General features: G+C 47.6%; 1 protein-coding gene across 3 annotated transcripts in view; it reads left to right on the top strand.

Annotated features, from left to right (window-relative positions):
• Positions 1 to 17,511, top strand: part of LOC134527540 (spaetzle-processing enzyme-like) — a 61,618-nt gene that overhangs the window by 14,522 nt on the left and 29,585 nt on the right. Inside the window, exon 2 of one of the 3 annotated variants that reach the window (XR_010074211.1) lies at positions 3,565 to 3,653. The exons of 1 other annotated variant lie outside the window; for it this stretch is intronic. The gene's annotated coding sequence lies outside the window, so the exon portion shown is untranslated. Of the gene's footprint in view, positions 1 to 3,564; positions 3,674 to 17,511 lie in introns of those variants that run through there. One more of the 3 variants, XM_063360300.1, reaches the window with a different exon arrangement.

The following is a 17,511-nucleotide window of genomic DNA, read 5'->3' as shown; positions in this document are numbered from 1 at the left end:
AATTCCACTGCGCGCGTCCAAAATGGCCATCTTCTGTCCCCTTTGTCTGATCTTGCTGCGTTTTTCGTGATTTTTGGCTGTAGTTAGGCCCAACGCAAGGGCGCCATTTGCCGTCACCCGACCTATGTGAAAGGCCCGGGGGTACCTGACGGGCGCTACGGGCGTCGCGATGCTCTTGTTGTCCGGAGGGGTGCCAGGCTAGCGGACTGCTAGGCCGTTGGTGTTGGGTCGTGGGTACTCTGCCCCCGCGTGCCCCGCCAGGTACACGGCTTGAATCTACCCTGAATGGCTCTCCCTTGACTGTGAAGGCCACTCGGCCGTGTGGAGGATGGGAGATTCCGGAAAATTAGTGTACACGAGTTGGTGAGAATTAGCTTTAATTTAGTCCCGCTACAAAACATTCTCACCAACACTTGGCGACGTCTAGCCATTACACAATTAACACAAAAAAAATTTAACACTACGCGACACTAATGATTACCGCGGCAGTCTCGCGGGACGCGGGTCGATGCTCGCTGGAGACGGCCAGCGCCGAAATTTAACGGGTGCAGCGGGGGCTCTATGAGCGGGCTCCTAAATTCGGCGAAACACTTATGTGTGTGCAGCCGGCAGGCATATGCACAGCGTCCTTGCGGTATCACACTGAAGACGGTCGGGATAGGCCCGGCTCCACAAAATACGCGCCGAGTCGACGTGGGCAGAGGTGAATTAACATAAGGTTTTAAATTTAAAGATTTAGTACAGAATAAAAATAATCAATGAAAGAAACTTGGATGCTGCCCACGGACACACGTCTGTTCCCGGCGCGGAGTGGTTGGAGACTGCCGAACATGGCCGCCTCTCAAGGAAGAGAAAACTTTCTCTTCTTTGTTAGTCAGCATCAAAAAACTTATATTAATTGAATTTACTCTATTACCATTTAAAACATGTTCCAGGTGCCCAATTAAAATGTAGCACCTGGTAATTGGGTGCTTAAGGCTTAACAATGGTTTTAATGTATTTAATTATTTAAATTGTGACATCAAGTTGGCGACTGTAAATTTACTAACATATTGTCCCACTGCGAATTGTTTTAGAGGGATTTCTCCTGTTCTGACTTGATCATAGTCACAGGCATTTTAATTAAGGCCAGTGGCCGCGGTGACTGTTAATGAGGTTTGTTGTCTGCTCCGTGCGTGGTGTACTCGCCCGGAGTGGCTACGACGCACTTATTACATGTCGGCTAATTAGTAATTTCGTACTAATTGATTTTATTTTAATTGGATTATGGGTTCGAGTCTCCGGGGTTCCATACCTTTAAATTTCATTATGTCTATTGGGGTCACGCCCGAGGCGCTCGCCTGACTTAATCCGGCTGGGCAAGGGGCGCGCTCCGAAAACGGGATACGGTACTGGCGGTGCGGAGCAAGGGCTTAACGGCCATGGTCGGTACGACGTCAAGGTAACCAAGCTACCAGTTCATAATTGTTCTACAATTTTCCAGCCAATTCTTTGGATTTTATAACAAAAACCAAATGGGGGACGATATAAGGGCATCTTATCTTATAGAAAAAAGCTTAAAAATAAGAGAATACTAATATTGAAAAGATTCCATTATCTAGCTAATGCTTGGCCTGCATTGCAATGCCTTATTCAGATTTGTTTTGTAATAATGTTTAAAGTAGTTACACATATACAAATCATATATCCATCTCTCTATATATATTTATCTCTATCTACATCTATATACAACTATGTAGGTATCTCTCTATCTCTATTTATCTCTTTATATCTACATATATACTTCCCACTATCTCTATATCGTCTATATATAAGTATCTATATAGCTCTATACATATATAGGTACATCTCTTTATCTAACCCATTTCATTCTCTATACCTCGCTCTATCTCAACTTATCTCTCCGTCTCTATCTCACTATATATATCACTCTATCTCTGTCTCTCTTTTATATTTAAATAAATTGTGTCATGCGTGCGCACTATATATATATACAAAAACAGACGAAGTGCCGCTATATAAAATGAAATAAACACATTTTTTGACACGATTCGTGCTCCAACTATTGAAAAATAGTTATACCGTCTCAGTAACCTTCATGAGCATGCGCATAACAAATCAACAAAATTTCATCGCATTTGGATGAATGGTATAAACAAACGAAAATTAAAGTCATGACAAACGCAACAAACGATGGTGCGTTTAAAATTCAAGGAAACTCTATCTATTGACGAAGTTAAGAATAAAACCGTTATTAGCGCCTTTATTTTGCTAGCCGCTGCGAGCTCCACTAAGCGGACTGGTCTCATTTTTCTATATAAATTTGCCAGACCTTACTATGTGTACGATCGTGTTTCAGACATAGAGAAATGACACTCACTCACTATTTGTATGTCTATGACCTATGATTTTTTCTGTTATAAAATGAAATTATCACTTTTTCACTCCCTTAGGGATGGAATTTCATATTAATATGGGGTCTATGCATTAATCCAGGTTATAAGCTAGATGTAGGCCAAATTTCATTCAAATCCATTCAGTAGTTTTTACGTGAAAGAGTAACAAACATCCATCCATACTTACAAACTTTCGCGTTTATAATATTAGTAGGATTCAAATAGAAAACTACCGGTAAACTATCTCAAATAACGCAATGCTGGTTTGCAGAGTTATAAAATATAATAGGAGGAACTCAAAAACAACATTTTCCAAATATAATTGAGATTTTTGAAGGTGCGACGAGAGTGAAGATTCAGTAAAAACAAAATGTGAGCGATCAATGAATATCTGAAATTTTAAATGATGCTATATCCACTGCACATGTGCATTTCGTCTGGATGTACCTATTAAAATATAGCATAGATTATTTTAAACGAATAAAAATAAACTAGGTAAATAAATTGAAAAAATTAATGCCCATGTGTATTTTTGATATTGGACTAATAGCTACAATTAATAACACCAATTTTTTTATTAATGCTAGTACACACGAACGCAGTTTCTGCCATTTCTTTTTCTTATTGTTAAGTGAATTATATCGGCTGAGAAAAGTGTTATAGAAAATACATGGCATTGATAATATTTAACTTTATGTTGGTTCTTCTTAATACGACGAATGATGCACTATATTTTTTGATGCTAACTATATGCTAATTTAATCATTCCAAAAAGTATGTATTTTAATGCATATTATTTATTTTTTGTATTTTTATTTTTTTCCACATGACTTAGAATGACTGGAGCATGTTTGAGATCTATTATTGTCTCCTGCTGCGTATTTCTACCAACTAGCTCTTGCAGTCCATTGCCCAGAACGCACAGTCTCGGAGGTGTTTTTTTCTTCAGACCTTTGATGATGATTGTACGAGAATTGAATCGCAGGAATGAATGGGTGTGAGAAACAGCAGCAGGCCTACCACAAGAAAACCCACAGCTCACTGCAACATCTACCATTGAAAAAAGGTCAGGGTGGAACCCAATAGCTTTGGTGGGAGGCGAGTAATATGACCACTCGACTACTCTGATCCATAATTTTAACATGACTGTGGTGTGAATGTGTTTCAGACGAAAGGGTTAAAAAGCCCTTATTCAGGTGTGGAGCGGCGCTTGTGAGCAAGTACTACCTCATCACTGCAGCACATTGCCTTACCGAACTTCCCAACCAGCTGAAAGTGCAAGTATAACTGGATGTTGGCAACCCAGCATGTATCATCACTGTTGGTTACAGATTGATCACTGACATAAGTTATCCTTCGCAGTACGAGGAGACAGCTCATTACTTACAATCGTTGCAACTTAGATTTGGTTAAAATGACCATGCTGTTTAAAATTCCAAACATATATACAAATGAAAATGGTTACAATTTAACTAATGGACTTTATAAATTCACAGATATCTTCGGGGATTTAGATGTACTGATTAAACTATCTTTAAACATTAACTCACCAGAATCATCTTGGAATGTTAACAAAAGCTCTAAATGTTTTTAAATCGACAGAAAAATCACATTTCTTGAACATGCATGTTTATACTGTTTAAAATGGCACAGAACACGGTAATCAAGATGTGGTCTTATTTCTACGAATATCAAGTTATTTTTAACAAATGAAACATCCTTTGTTTATTTGGGGCTGTTATTTATTGAAAATTTCGTCAAATAACTAGACATACATTATAACAGTAAGGAAATAAATAATGAATCATTATTAACAAGTACAGCTTATATTTCGTTATGCTGACTGATGTAAGTTCACCGTCGCAATACGGGGAGAGTAACATCAATTTTGGTTATGATGCATTGATTATCGATTGAAATCAGAAGTTGTGGGCACTAGATAGTGCATTTTGTAAAAAAGCACTCAAGTGCCATCTGGATCACAACTTCTACCTTCCCCACCTATAACATCTAATCTAAATCAGGTCCTTGGAGTAGTGACTCACAGCATCCCTGCACAACTATGACTATCTAACGTGGTCAGGATGACCATTAAAATTGGCCCAAATCTCTTACCTACTCCCTCCATGAACAGGTGGAAGCAGCATGGTGATTGGTAGGGGATAGTATTAAGGAATACAAAATAGTCAAAACCCTAAGAGGAAATGCAGGCAAAAGAGGTTGTGTGATAATGTGAGGTATAAGGTAAAAAAACTTGTACCACCAGTGACTTCTCTCTGATGTGTCCCACTTTCAGAAAAAAAAACATGTTTGTATGTGTTGGAGTGCATGAATGAGTTAGAAAGAAAATTAACAATATCACGGACTATACATATTTGCAACCATAATGCAGCAGCGAGTGTATAAAGGGTGTATATCCCGTTCCAGGTCATGATTTTAGATTTATATTAATCACTGATCAACTTTTAGACATTTTCAATCGTTTAACTTTCACGAAATGAAAAAAATATAGTTGCATACTTTTTGCATAATTAGCTGCCAAAGTTACATTTTTAACCTTTTTGGGTTGTACAAATAAGGAGAATTTAATTTATTGCAGAACTGAAACTTTTTAGGATTAACTGCAATGCCACTGGCTACTTCAAGAAATGGTTTGCATTTCTTTCAGAAAATATTAATTAATTTTACCTGACATTTCAAAATTCTCAAAATTTTTATGATCTTGACATCCAAGAAACATGAAATGAGTTTTTGTGATAGAAATGCAAACCATTTCTTGAAGTAGCCAGTGGCATTGCAGTTAATCCTAAAAAGTTTCAGTTCTGCAATAAATTAAATTCTCCTTATTTGTACAAAAAAAATTAAAAATGTAACTTTGGCAGCTAATTATACAAAAAGTATGCAACTATATATATTTTTCATTTCATGAAAGTTAAACGATTGAAAATGTCTAAAAGTTGATCAGTGATTGATATAAATCTAAAATCATGACCTGAAACGGGACATACGCCCTTAAGTCTTGCATATGTACACATGTTGAAAATAAATTCGTTGTGATCAGTGGCGGATCCAGGATTTTGGTTTGGGAGGGGCTTGACCCAGCTGAGGCTAGGCTTTATTGAGGCAAACACTAAAACAATAGTGGACCCAGATGCTTTTGGAGGGGGCTTGAGCCCCTTAGCACCCCCCCCCTCCATCTGGATACGTTACTGGTTGTGATGCCTTTCCCGCCAGGTAAGTGCAATATGTAAATAATTATTTCAATAAAATAAAATAAGTAAATATAAAAATAAAGAAATAAAATGTAAAATCGTTATTGTGTAAGTGTAATGGGTGTTGAGTATGCCGAGCCACCCACTGGCAAGCTTGCCATAACGCACGAGTGACTTCAGAATAGCAGTTTCGCCCAACTTTCTAATTGCTCTGAAAGCTATTTAAGGAAACAAGTGTGATTGAAGACAATTTCTATGAGTATAATTTTCTTGGCTCTCATTAGTTTATAACTATTCAATCAATCATGTATTTGGCCTCCGAGGTGGCATGATACACTTATAACAAAATTACTCACTGACATAAGAATACCATGTAGGTTTGGTTACAGCCTCTAACCAAATGAAAATCCTAATTAAAATAAAAACTAAAAATCTACACATCTTATTTGCTGAAATATTCACTGTTCACTTCACTTCTAAACAAAAATGTACTGCAACCTTATCGAGGTAATCGCTTGTCCCAGCATATTTGAGCTCTTTGGATATTGTGGCACTGGAGCTGGAGTCAGGAATGGAGGCAAAGCAGAGGTCAGCTTCTTCAAGAATGATGCTGAACAACGACATACATCTAATGTGCACAGGGGTGCATGACCAAGTACTAAAAAGTAGTTGTCACTTGATGATGTTATGATGTCTGAATTCATAAAGCAAAATGAAACCTTTTGGGAGTAGTTTGCTTTGGTATGTCCGGGCGCAGGCGCTAGGCGCTGGTACCTGGTGCCGACCACCATCTTGGAATGTGATGTCACAGCAGTCATCTTTGATGACCTTGACCTTTGACCTTGACCATGACCCCAGCAGCCATATTGGATCCGCCATCTTGGATCCACCATCTTTAAATCGAGCACCCCACTCACTTATGATGAAATTTTCGTCACGGCCGCCATATTGATTTTTTCTGCTCTGCTGTAGGCCGCCATCTTGGATACCATCGACTTTGTTTCTGCTGTTTGTTACTAGAGAGCGCCAGCATCGCTCTTGATTTTTTAATATTTAGTTACATTTGTCACTGGTCAAGTATCGAACCAAGGACAGGAACTGATCGAATCAAATTGTTAATTTATTGTAAATATTTTTGGTGAATTATGTTTTTCTTCCGAATTTCTTGCTGAATAATTACACAATTCCAAGATGGCGCCCAAATTTCAAGATGGTGGGCACCTTGGTAATAATAAATGATTACTGCACTCTAGTGGGTAATAAATAAAACATATATAATGGTAATGCATTCTATCAGACAAGTACACAACAAGATGGCATCCTTCAGCAGATGAAAACAAGATGGTGGTAATGTACTCTAGCCAGTGATATATGTTAACTATAGTTCCTGGTAGCGAGTACTGAACACAAAATGTCAGATCCATGATGGTCGTCAAGGTCAAGGTAAAATTTCAAAGTCAAGGTCAAAGTTCAAGTTCAAGGACAATGCTGAAGGTCAAGGTGAAATTTCAAGGTCATGGACAAAGTTATAGGTCAAGGTCGTAGTTCAAGGTCAAGGTAAACATACAAGGTCAAGGTCAAAGTTCAAGGTCCAGGTCAAAGTTAAAGGTCCAGGTCAAAGTTAAAGGTCCAGGTCAAAGTTCAATGTCAACAGTCGAGGTCAAATGTATGGTTAACACCAAATTACACTAACATGGCATCAGCGCACTCTAGCAGACGAAAACATGGTGGCCTCCAGCGGACGAAGACAAGATGGCGGAAATGTCACACCAGCTGATGACATATACCTTAGTATTGGGGGTGGGAGGTCAGTCTGTAGTTGGCTTCCGTGGAGGAAGGATCGGTCGTTTTTTATTTTTTGCTCTTACTGGTTTCGAACAAAGGATGGGAATCGATATAATCAATCAGTATATTAATAAGTTATTTTTTTAATGAATTTGGATTTTTTCATTAAAATCGGATAATAAAGATTTTCAAAATGGCACCCATAATGATATTTGATACAGTGGTGACATAATTCAAAATATCGGGTGTGATGTAAGACATTTTTATTACTTTTTATTGAGAATTTTTTTTATATTAATAAATTACTGGTTAACTCTTGCCGGGAATCGAACCGAGGACCAAATCGTTTTGTAACTAAACATTTGAAGTAGGGCAATTTTTTAGAAAATATTTTTTGGAATTTTTTTGGAATTTCTAGCATTAAAATTACAGTTTTTCAAGATGGTGGCCGGAACGATAATTGAAACAGTTACATCTTAATAGGAGATGGCAGTTCTGTCTCGAACAGGTGATGCTATTAATACTTCAAATTTAAAAAAAATACAAGTCTGAATATGCATGCTATTTTTATATAAACCTTATTTAATTCTCAGTCTTGTAACTGTCTCGATGGCCGTGTGGTTAAAGGTGTATGTTTTTCAACCTAAAGATCAGAGCGGCAATGGTTCTAATCACAGTGCTTCCAATGTATTTTGCATAAAAAAAATTAAATTAAATATGTCGATAAGGACCATAATAGCTCTAGTAGGTAATGGAACTTCGACCTTATGTGATGAGACAGCGACGTTGACACTCTCTAGGAACAAACAGCAGAAAAAAATTCGATGGTATCCAAGATGGCAGCCTCCAGCAGAACAAAAAAAATCAAGAGCGATTTTGGTGCTCTCTAGGAACAAACAGCAGAAACAAAGTCGACGGTATCCAAGATGGCGGCCTCCAGCAGAAAAGAAAAAAATCAATATGGCGGCAGTGACGAAAATTTCATCATGAGTGAGTGGGGTGCTTGATTTAAAGATGGCAGATTCAAGATGGCGGATCCAATATGACCGCCGGGGTCATGGACAAGGTCAAAGGTCAAGGAAATCCAAGATTGCCCCCATGACGTCAATATCCAAGATGGCGGTTGGCACCAGGCACCAGCGCCTGGTGTCTGCGCCCGGACATACCAAAGCATACTACTTTTGGGGTGAAAAATGAACTGTGCCTTTTCACCAGCCATAATGATATTCCACGAAAGAAAAAAAAATCTGTGCATGCAAGGATATGTGGGTCAAAATCTACGCTTTACTATCAGACAACAGAACTGAAGAACAGTTGCAACATCCCTGACTAACCAAGGCCTTTATGCCTTCTAGTTGGCTGGCTCTGGTATTTAGAGCCCTCCCTACCAACTTGGAGCAGCCCAAGCCAGCAGACGAGACCTTACATGGCAGCTTACTAACTGTGCAGATGGCTACGAAGCCAAATTATTACGCATGCAAATATCAGTACAGTCCGGGTTATTATCTTGTTTGTAAACCCGACGAAGTGACCCAACAGACGAGAACCGAATTTATTAAATAATGTTGAGGCAATTTTTTTTAAAGCCAAATGATCATAAGAATATAAACTACCTTTCAGCTTTGCCCTCTCTATATCAGAGATGTAACACACACATGAAAAGTCATTAGTATTATAGTAATGTTACAATTCCAAAGCTCGAATTTCCTGCATAATATTTCGAAAAATACTCATTTATTTATAGAAATACAAAAGGTATTAACAATAGGAACCTTGAGAATATTGTACATATTTTATTAATTTTCCTTTAAACAGTGTCAAACATTGATATAACCTTAATGTCATTTGATACTATAACATAGCATTATAAACACATAGCACTTTTGGCAACAGATCGAGGGTCTAATAAGAACCATGGACAGTGAATTAATGAAATAAAAATGTTTTTTAGACATCTATTAAATATTTTGACACTGTCTTTTATATTGTTATCTATCAAGTAATGTTTAATTTTGAGTTTACTGGCAGGAAGCATTTAAGAAATATTTATCAAATAAAAAAACAAGCAAGTATCTGGTATGTCTAGGAGAATCCAACATGCTCCTAATTGCTACAATAACATAACTAGTAGTCTTTTCTTTCACAGACATGTAGCCTATCTTATTTTAAATGTCAGTCGCAGTAAGGATATATTAAAATCCCATATTCACAGATCTGTTAAGCAGCACTTTCAGTAGGCTACTTTGACCAAATTGCATGACATCAAAACAATGAGAAAATGAGCGATTACTCTTTCAATTTCCACTCAGACTCTTGGGTAAGCAAAGCCATATGGACACTCGACTGACAGCTAAGCAATTATCAAAACCCAAAATGTAAATTTTCTTTAAAAAAAGAAAGAAACTTATTATGAACTCACAAATGCAAGTGTTGCGATCTTTTATTTTTGATAAACTACAAACGAAATCAGATAGGTCAGAGAAAGCAAAAGGTGTACAGATTCAAATCTAAAAACTCCGTAAGGAGTGTAGTGTAGAGGAGGAGGTAGGAGAATTTTCGAAGGTTGCTACCTGAGAATGGGATCTGGGAGGTTTAGAGCTTGACGACAGTCGTCGTACCCTCCCAAATGCAGAGGCCGTACCTGTCCACCGACGTGGTCCTAATGGAGTGTTGTCCCCCCAGTGCACCATCTGTGAAGTGCTACGGTCAGGGACGCACCAGAGTGCGCCCTAGCATGCCAGTGGGCTTCTGTTTGTGTTATAATGATTATGCTTTTTATGTATTTTTAAATGGTCACGAGCCTCAACGATTGTGTATATTTCATAACCTAACAGAACTCTCACGTCTGAAACACTGTGTAAATACTTCGCTTGTCATGTAATCGTAACTAATTAATTCATGTGTAAAATTGCTTTTTAATTAATTACTCGCTAAAGTTGTGTTAATAATTCTGTGATTTTTCTCAAGTGCTTATGCCGTGCTAGTAATGTAATCGCAGCTTGGCGCGTCGCGGGGCGGGCCTCTCCCACGCCGGCCGATTTCCCCTCCCCTCCTCCGCGGCCCGCGGGCCTCGGTCCGCTGACGGGCGGAGGGGGCAGTAGTATTCTGGGCGCGATAGAGAGCAGACGTGCGCGCCATTCCACGCTGCTCGTGAGGCACGTTTGGTCATCTCGCAGTCCGCCGACCGTGAAACGTCACGGGTCGTCTCTGCAGCTGAGCTGCATTCATTGTATCGCTGGCCGTATTGAGTTTTACGAGTTCTTCGGGACGTCACCAGTCGAACGTCATAGGCCGTGGACGCGCAACTACGGACCGCCGAACCTCGCAGTCAGTACGAATCTCTTACGTGACGGACCGCGCACGTGCAGTGCATCATTACCGAACAGTCGTAACCGGGACGATAGTTACGGGATTACCTTCCCAGTTTGTGTCGGGACGTATTAAAAGGACGAGGCTTACTTCCGGAGTCCGGGTCGTAGCGGGGAGGGCGCTCATTCCGCGATGTGTCCGCCAGGCTGCGGCTGGTTCTCTATGCGACAATAAAAGGGGCTCGTGGAAAGGACATCACCGAGTTATCCTTGGAGCTGCCTACCATTCTTCCTTCTCACCTAAAATTCCCTCCTGGTCCCGTACTTCCCGGTCCCGGCCCCGTTGGCCTGAACTTACACCTCACCGACGAGAGCAGCACGGGCAAAACAGGACAATTACGCAAACAGGGATTAGGGACCTAAAGGGGAAGGACGTCAATTGGCGCCCAACTAGTGTGGCCGTAAACACACACGAATGCACAGAAGCGCACGTAAACGCACGTAAGCGCGCGTAAGAGCACACAGACAGGGCGAAGGCAGGTGCAGCCGTGCGGCGTGACAGCAACGCGAACCCAAGCCGTCGTGCCGGCGGAAGATAACGTGGTGTGGGAAGGCGCGAACACGAGACGTTTCGGCGAGAGATAGCGCGACATGGGAGCGACGGGAATTCAAGACGGCGGCGCAGCGGGATCGCCGGCTGAGATAATGCGACGGGAAGGATCGGACTGGATTACTGGGGCGACTGCGATTATGCCAAGGATCAGTAGCGCCGGCGGATAGGATGGCGTGGAAACAGGCGGGACAGGACAAAGACGATCTGATCAGTTTCGAAACAGACATGCATGAGGAAGGGGACTCTGTGAAAATGGACGAGAAAAGCCTAGTGTGCGGATCTGGCGGCGCGGCCGGGGGCGCGAACGGCATGGACAGCACAGACGTCAACTGTAAACGGGAACAGAGCGACAGGCCTGCGGACTTTGAGGGGCCAGTAGTGCGGTACGTGAATACGCAGTTCGAGTTGCCAGTGTTCGCGGGGAGTAACAACGAGGACCCGCGGGAGTTTTTGCGGGAGTGCGAGCACCTCTTAAAACTGTACGAAGTGCGACGGGCAGAGTGGGCGTCGCGAGTGGCGGCACAGCTCGGTGGTTAGGTGAGAAACTGGTGGTCAATGGCCGGGAGTTTTGATACCGAGTGGGGACATTTTGTAGGCCAAGTCGAGACTAGGTTCGATAACGATCAGGCGCGTGCGATGTGTCTGCAGACATTTTATTGCCGGAACCAGGACGAGGACGAGAGTGCGGAACGGTTTATTTACGAGAAGCTGTGCATGTTCCGCCGATTGGGGACGAGTGGGGACGTGAGTGCGGCATTACCAACCATCGTCGAACAATTGCTACCAGAGTTCCGCCCCTTCTTGAGGACAGCCGCCGGACGTGACACAGAGGAGTTCGTGGCTCTCACTCGCGTGATTGAGCGCGACATGTCGTAGTGGAGGACGGCACATAGGGGCGCGAGAGTTTCCCGGGCCCGCTCAGGACCGCAGGGGGTGACCGCCACAGAAGTCACGGACAATGACATGACCATGGTGAGCTGCGCCGACGGCGCGGGACCTCGGAAAACAACAGACCGAGGTGGCACCAGGGGACGCCCAGAGACATCTGCAGCAGGAGGGGGACGTTACGAGCGGACAGGAACGCTGGAGAGGGACGAGCGTCCACCGCGATGCCGGTTTTGCCTGGAGGCGTACCATGGCATCGCCTGTGCCTCACCAGAGCCGCGTGGGAAGAGGCGCGCGAGGGCAACTCGTCGCAGGCGGGAAACACGGGAATGGGGATGGAGGGACAACTTGGTGCCGCTCCCCGACCCGCCAACCACCAGCAGACCCAGTAACCAGCAGGACTCGTCGACCACCGCCAGCGCCTACAACACCGACATCGTGTCCATCGCCGGGAAGCGAGGGGCATCAGAACTGCTCCCCGTCAGCTGTTCCTGTGCCGGGACAACCCCAGGGACAGCTGGATGCCGCCACGACCACCGTGGCCCTGAAGACGGTTTTACCGGGGCGGGACCAGCCACCTCGTTGACATGCCGTCGGCAAGGTGGGTGACCTGAGCATCGACATAGGCATCCCGCCAGTAATCTCCGTGCTGGGGCAGCTACGGGGACAACGGAGTGTCACCACGACCACAGCGGTCCCGACGGAGGTATTTCCGGGACCGGAACCTGCCGTCGACAAGGTGGACCGCCGGAACATCATTACGTCAACTCCAGGACGAGCTGAGGACCTCGTCGCGAGTTCCCCAAGCCCGGACGGCCAGGAGGCCGGGGGCGGTGGGGGACAGACGGCTGCACAGCTAGGGCAGGTCGGCCCCGAGGAGCAGGAGCTGCTGCGAGTTCCTGTCCATGCTAACGGGTGGGAGATGCTGGCCCTGGTGGACACCGCCGCCAGCCGATCCTACATCGCGGCCCACCTGGTGAGGGCGGAGGTGGTGACCCCGCGGAGGGAGCTGGTGCAGCTGGCCACCAGGGACGCCGTCGTCGCAGCAGGGGGCATCACTCAGGTAACATTGAGCACCGTTGGTCACGTTAGCCACATCGAGGCCTGGGTGGTCCCTGAGCTCCACGAGGGGCTGATCCTGGGAGTCCCGTGGCTGTACGAGGTCGACCCCACCGTGGAAGTATGAGCTGGGCGGATGCACTTCGGCACCCGGGGGCTCTGGATGGTGTACGGCGTACACCAGGTTCCTTCTAGCCCCCCTCAGTCAGTCATCCGTCTGGAGGACCTTCAGCACTGTGTCCCCGAGAAGCACGTCGACACCATCAACAGTGTCCTCACCTCCCAGGCACAGGTATTTGCGGCCGCAGACCGGCTACGATGGACGAACGCGACTGAGCACTGGATACCGGTGGTACCGCACCGTCCCCCCTTTGAGAAGGTGTACGGATTTGGCATCCGAGAATGGGGGGCCATACAGACTCAAATTAACGAGATGTTACGTGACGGAGTGGTTGAGCCCAGCACCTCCCCGTACAACTCGCGGGTGGTGCTGGCCACCAAAAAGGACGGAAGTTTACGCTTTTACGTAAACTTCAAGGCGGTAAACAAACTGACCATCCCAGCCCCGCCCCAGCAGATCAACATCACGGACACTCTAGCCGGACTGGGGGACGCAACCATCTTCACGACACTTGACTTGAAATCGGGGTACTGGCAGGTGCCAGTATGCCCGGAGGACCACCCTAAGACGGCATTCACAGCACCAGACGGACGGCGATACCAGTTCTGCTCCATACCGTTTGGCCTCATGGATGCCCCTGCGATGTTCCAGGCCCTGATGGTACGTGTTCTGGATGGGTACATTGGTTAATTCGCCAGTGCCTATCTGGACGACGTTATCATCTTGTCCAGGACGTGGAAGGAGCACAGGCACCATCTGGCACTGGTGCTAGAACGTATGGCCAGACACGGACTGACGTTTGCCTCAAAGAAATGTCACATTGGGGCCACTGAGATCGAGTTCCTGGGACACATTTTGACGGCGGAAGGGTACCGCCTCCGACCCGAGCAGTTGGAGCTGATCGAGGGAAAGGGGGGTACCGAAGACAAGGAAGCAGCTCCAGAAGCTACTGGGGCTGCTCAACTGGCTGCGATCCTTTGTCACCGACTTCGCCACGATCATGGCCCCGATGACGGACCTACTGTCGCAAAGACTAAGTTCCGGTGGACCCCCGCCGCGGACGAGGCCTTGCGACAGGTGAAGCACCGATTCAGGAACTGTCACATGCTCTCGCGCCTGGTGCCCAGCCGCCCCATCTTCATCCAGACGGATGCGAGTCAGGAGGGGATGGGTGCGGTACTGTACCAGATGGATGACCAGGGCATGAGACGCGTGATCGAGTACGCCAGCGCCAAGTTTGGGCAGGCTGAACGGAGGTATCAGGTGAATGAGCAGGAGTGTCTTGCGGTGGTCTGGGCCCTGCAGCGGTACCGTCACCACATCGAGGGGCGCTCATTCATGCTGAGAACCGACAGCCAATGCCTCCGCTGGCTAGACTCCACTCAGGGCCGGAAGTCTAAGTTCACTCGGTGGGCCATGCTGATCCAGGAATTCTCGTTCACTGTCGAACACGTTCCTGGACGTGAAAATCAGCTGGCCGACGAGTTGTCCTGGAATCCGGACCCTGAGAATGAGTTCCGTGACGAACAGGGCTGGGAGGAAGTGCTCCTCCCTGAGCGCGAACACGGGGTCGAGGACTCGGTGCCGCGACCGTGTGCGTTGTACGCGCTGTCCAGCTCCACTGCCCCTGTGCCGGACGCGAGACTAGAGACTATGACTGAACTGCTCAAGTGGGTCCACGATGCACAGCTCTGGGTCCCTACACCCAGACTCAACTGACGGAGTGCGGGGAAGGGGTGGTACCGGGCTGCTGGAATCTAGACGGGGTGCTCCAGACCAGGGGGGCTCACAGGACGAGCAGGTGGCAGACCCATGTGCCACCCAAGGCTAGGCGCTGGGTCATGGGCTACCTGCATGACCACCCCCTGGCGGGACACCCAGGTGCGGAGCAGATGCTGCGTGAGGTCAGACGGATGTTCCACTGGCCTAACAATGCGGCAGAAGTGAGATGCTACGTGCGGGCCTGCCTGCGTTGCCAGGAGCGGAAGTCCAGACGACCCGGTGGCAAGAAGCAACAGGTCCCGCGATGGCCCCGAGATCCCTTCCACACCGTGGCGGTGGATATCATGGGGCCGTATCCTCGCACGTCCCGTGGCCGGCATTTCATTGTTGTGGTCACGGACGTCTTCTCCCGTTGGGCGGAGGTGTTCGCGGTGCTAAACGTGAAGGCCGGCACTGTGATTGCCCTGCTCGAGCGCGAGTTCTTCCCGCGATACAGGTACCCCACGGTCCTGCTAACGGACAACGGGGTGCAGTTCACGGGGAGAAACTGGCGAATGTCCTGCGCAGGATGGGGGGTGGAGCATCACACCACGTCCACCTACCATCCACGCGCGAATCCGACCGAAAGGCGGAATCAGGACATTAAGACTCAGCTGCACATCCGGTTGGACGAGGACCACACCAAGTGGGACCTGCACCTGCCGCGCTTGTTTTGCCTGCGCCGCCAGACGAACGCTGTCATGGGCCATTCCCCCACTGAACTGGTGCATGGCCGAAACCTCGCCTTGCCCAGGGAAGTGCGCACATCCCCCGACTCACACGACACAACCACGGACGATCTGCGTGAAGACGTCCGACGTCGCCAGACTGACTACCTGGCCCGAAACACGCCGCAGACGCACCAGCCCCCGGGACAATTGGAGCCTGGCCAGCGGGTTTTTGTCAGGTGTCACCACCTGTCGTCTGGCGAGAGAGGCTTCTGTGCCAGTCTGGCCCCTAAGTGGTCAGGCCCGCAGGAGGTGGTTGACAGACTGGGGACCACCTCGTACCTCGTACATCGCGCCGATGGACCGACGACGAAGGTACATAGAGACGACATCATAATGGCAGACGGGAGTCACGACGAGGACGACCACGATGACAGTGGGCCAAAGGTCGAGGACAGGGCCAATGACGACGTCGCTGTAGGAATACTGGTCGACCTCGGTGACCCTGTGGTGACGCCACCAGGGCTGGACCAGGGACGTCGACGGAGACACGCCCACCCCAGGTCACGGCGAGTGGTGAGCGGGGACGTCAATAAAGACGATGACACATGAGATGGGACACACGACGAGGGAGACCACGACGACAGCAGGCCAGTAGTCGAGGACAGGGCCAATGACGATGTCGCCGTAGGAGTGCTGGTCGACCTCGGTGACCCCATGGTGACGCCACCGGGGCTGGACCAGGGTCGTCGACGGGGACACACCCACCCCGGGTCACTGCAGGTGGTAAGCGGGGATGTTGGTGGGGACGACGACACACGGGGGCACGATGCACGAATGGGCCTGCATGACAATACCGACTCCGCACCCTACGAGGGGACATCAGGGAGGAGACGGCGGCTCCCGGCTGGCGAGAGGGGGCGCGACATAAGGGGCGGAAGGGGCCCGCTTGGCGCAAGCATGGTAGAGCTGGAGCGCTTTGTGGACCGGGTACTTCTGCCCGACGACGACAACGCCAATGTTAACGACAGACCACTGATCGAGGACGTGACACATGACGACACTGCACAGGGCGATCTGGTCGACCTGAGTGAACCAGTAGTGACATTGCCGGAGCCTGTCCAGAGGCGTGGACGGAGACGCGTCCACCCCTGGGAACGGCGGGTGACGAGGACAGACATGAACAAGGACGTGACAGACGGGGTAACGGTCTGGCTCCTCAGTGGGGAGGGTGACGTCGACAGGGCCCTGCATGTGGTCCTAGACTTGCCTTCCGGGGAGCCGATGACGACCGCTCACGCGGGGAGAGGGCCGGCGTTGCGCCGGTCCACGCGTGAGACGACGGCCCCTCACTACCTCCGGGACTATGAGTGGGGGGGGTCGGTACAAGCCCCGAGACGGACGACAGACGGCCGCCAGGGGGCTACGCTGCAGTGTGATGCAGCTCTTGCCCCAGTTCGCCCGACCTATACAGGATGACGTAACGAACTCCGACGACCAGACACGTGGCCGGACGCGGATGCAGCTACCGGTCTAGGCCGACGTCGGGTGCCAGGATGGCCTCGGGAGAGGGGGGGGGGGCATATGACGAGTGTCGTCGTACCCTCCCAGATGCAGAGGCCGTACCTGTCCACCAACGTGGTCCTAAGGGAGTTTTGTCCCCCCAGTGCACTATCTGTGAAGTGCTATGGTCAGGGACGCAC

This window comes from Bacillus rossius, chromosome 1 (assembly GCF_032445375.1).
Source record: "Bacillus rossius redtenbacheri isolate Brsri chromosome 1, Brsri_v3, whole genome shotgun sequence".
Taxonomy (NCBI): Eukaryota; Metazoa; Arthropoda; class Insecta; order Phasmatodea; family Bacillidae; genus Bacillus; species Bacillus rossius.
The sequence above is the reverse complement of the archived record's forward strand: the minus strand, read 5'-3'. Positions and strand labels throughout refer to the sequence as shown.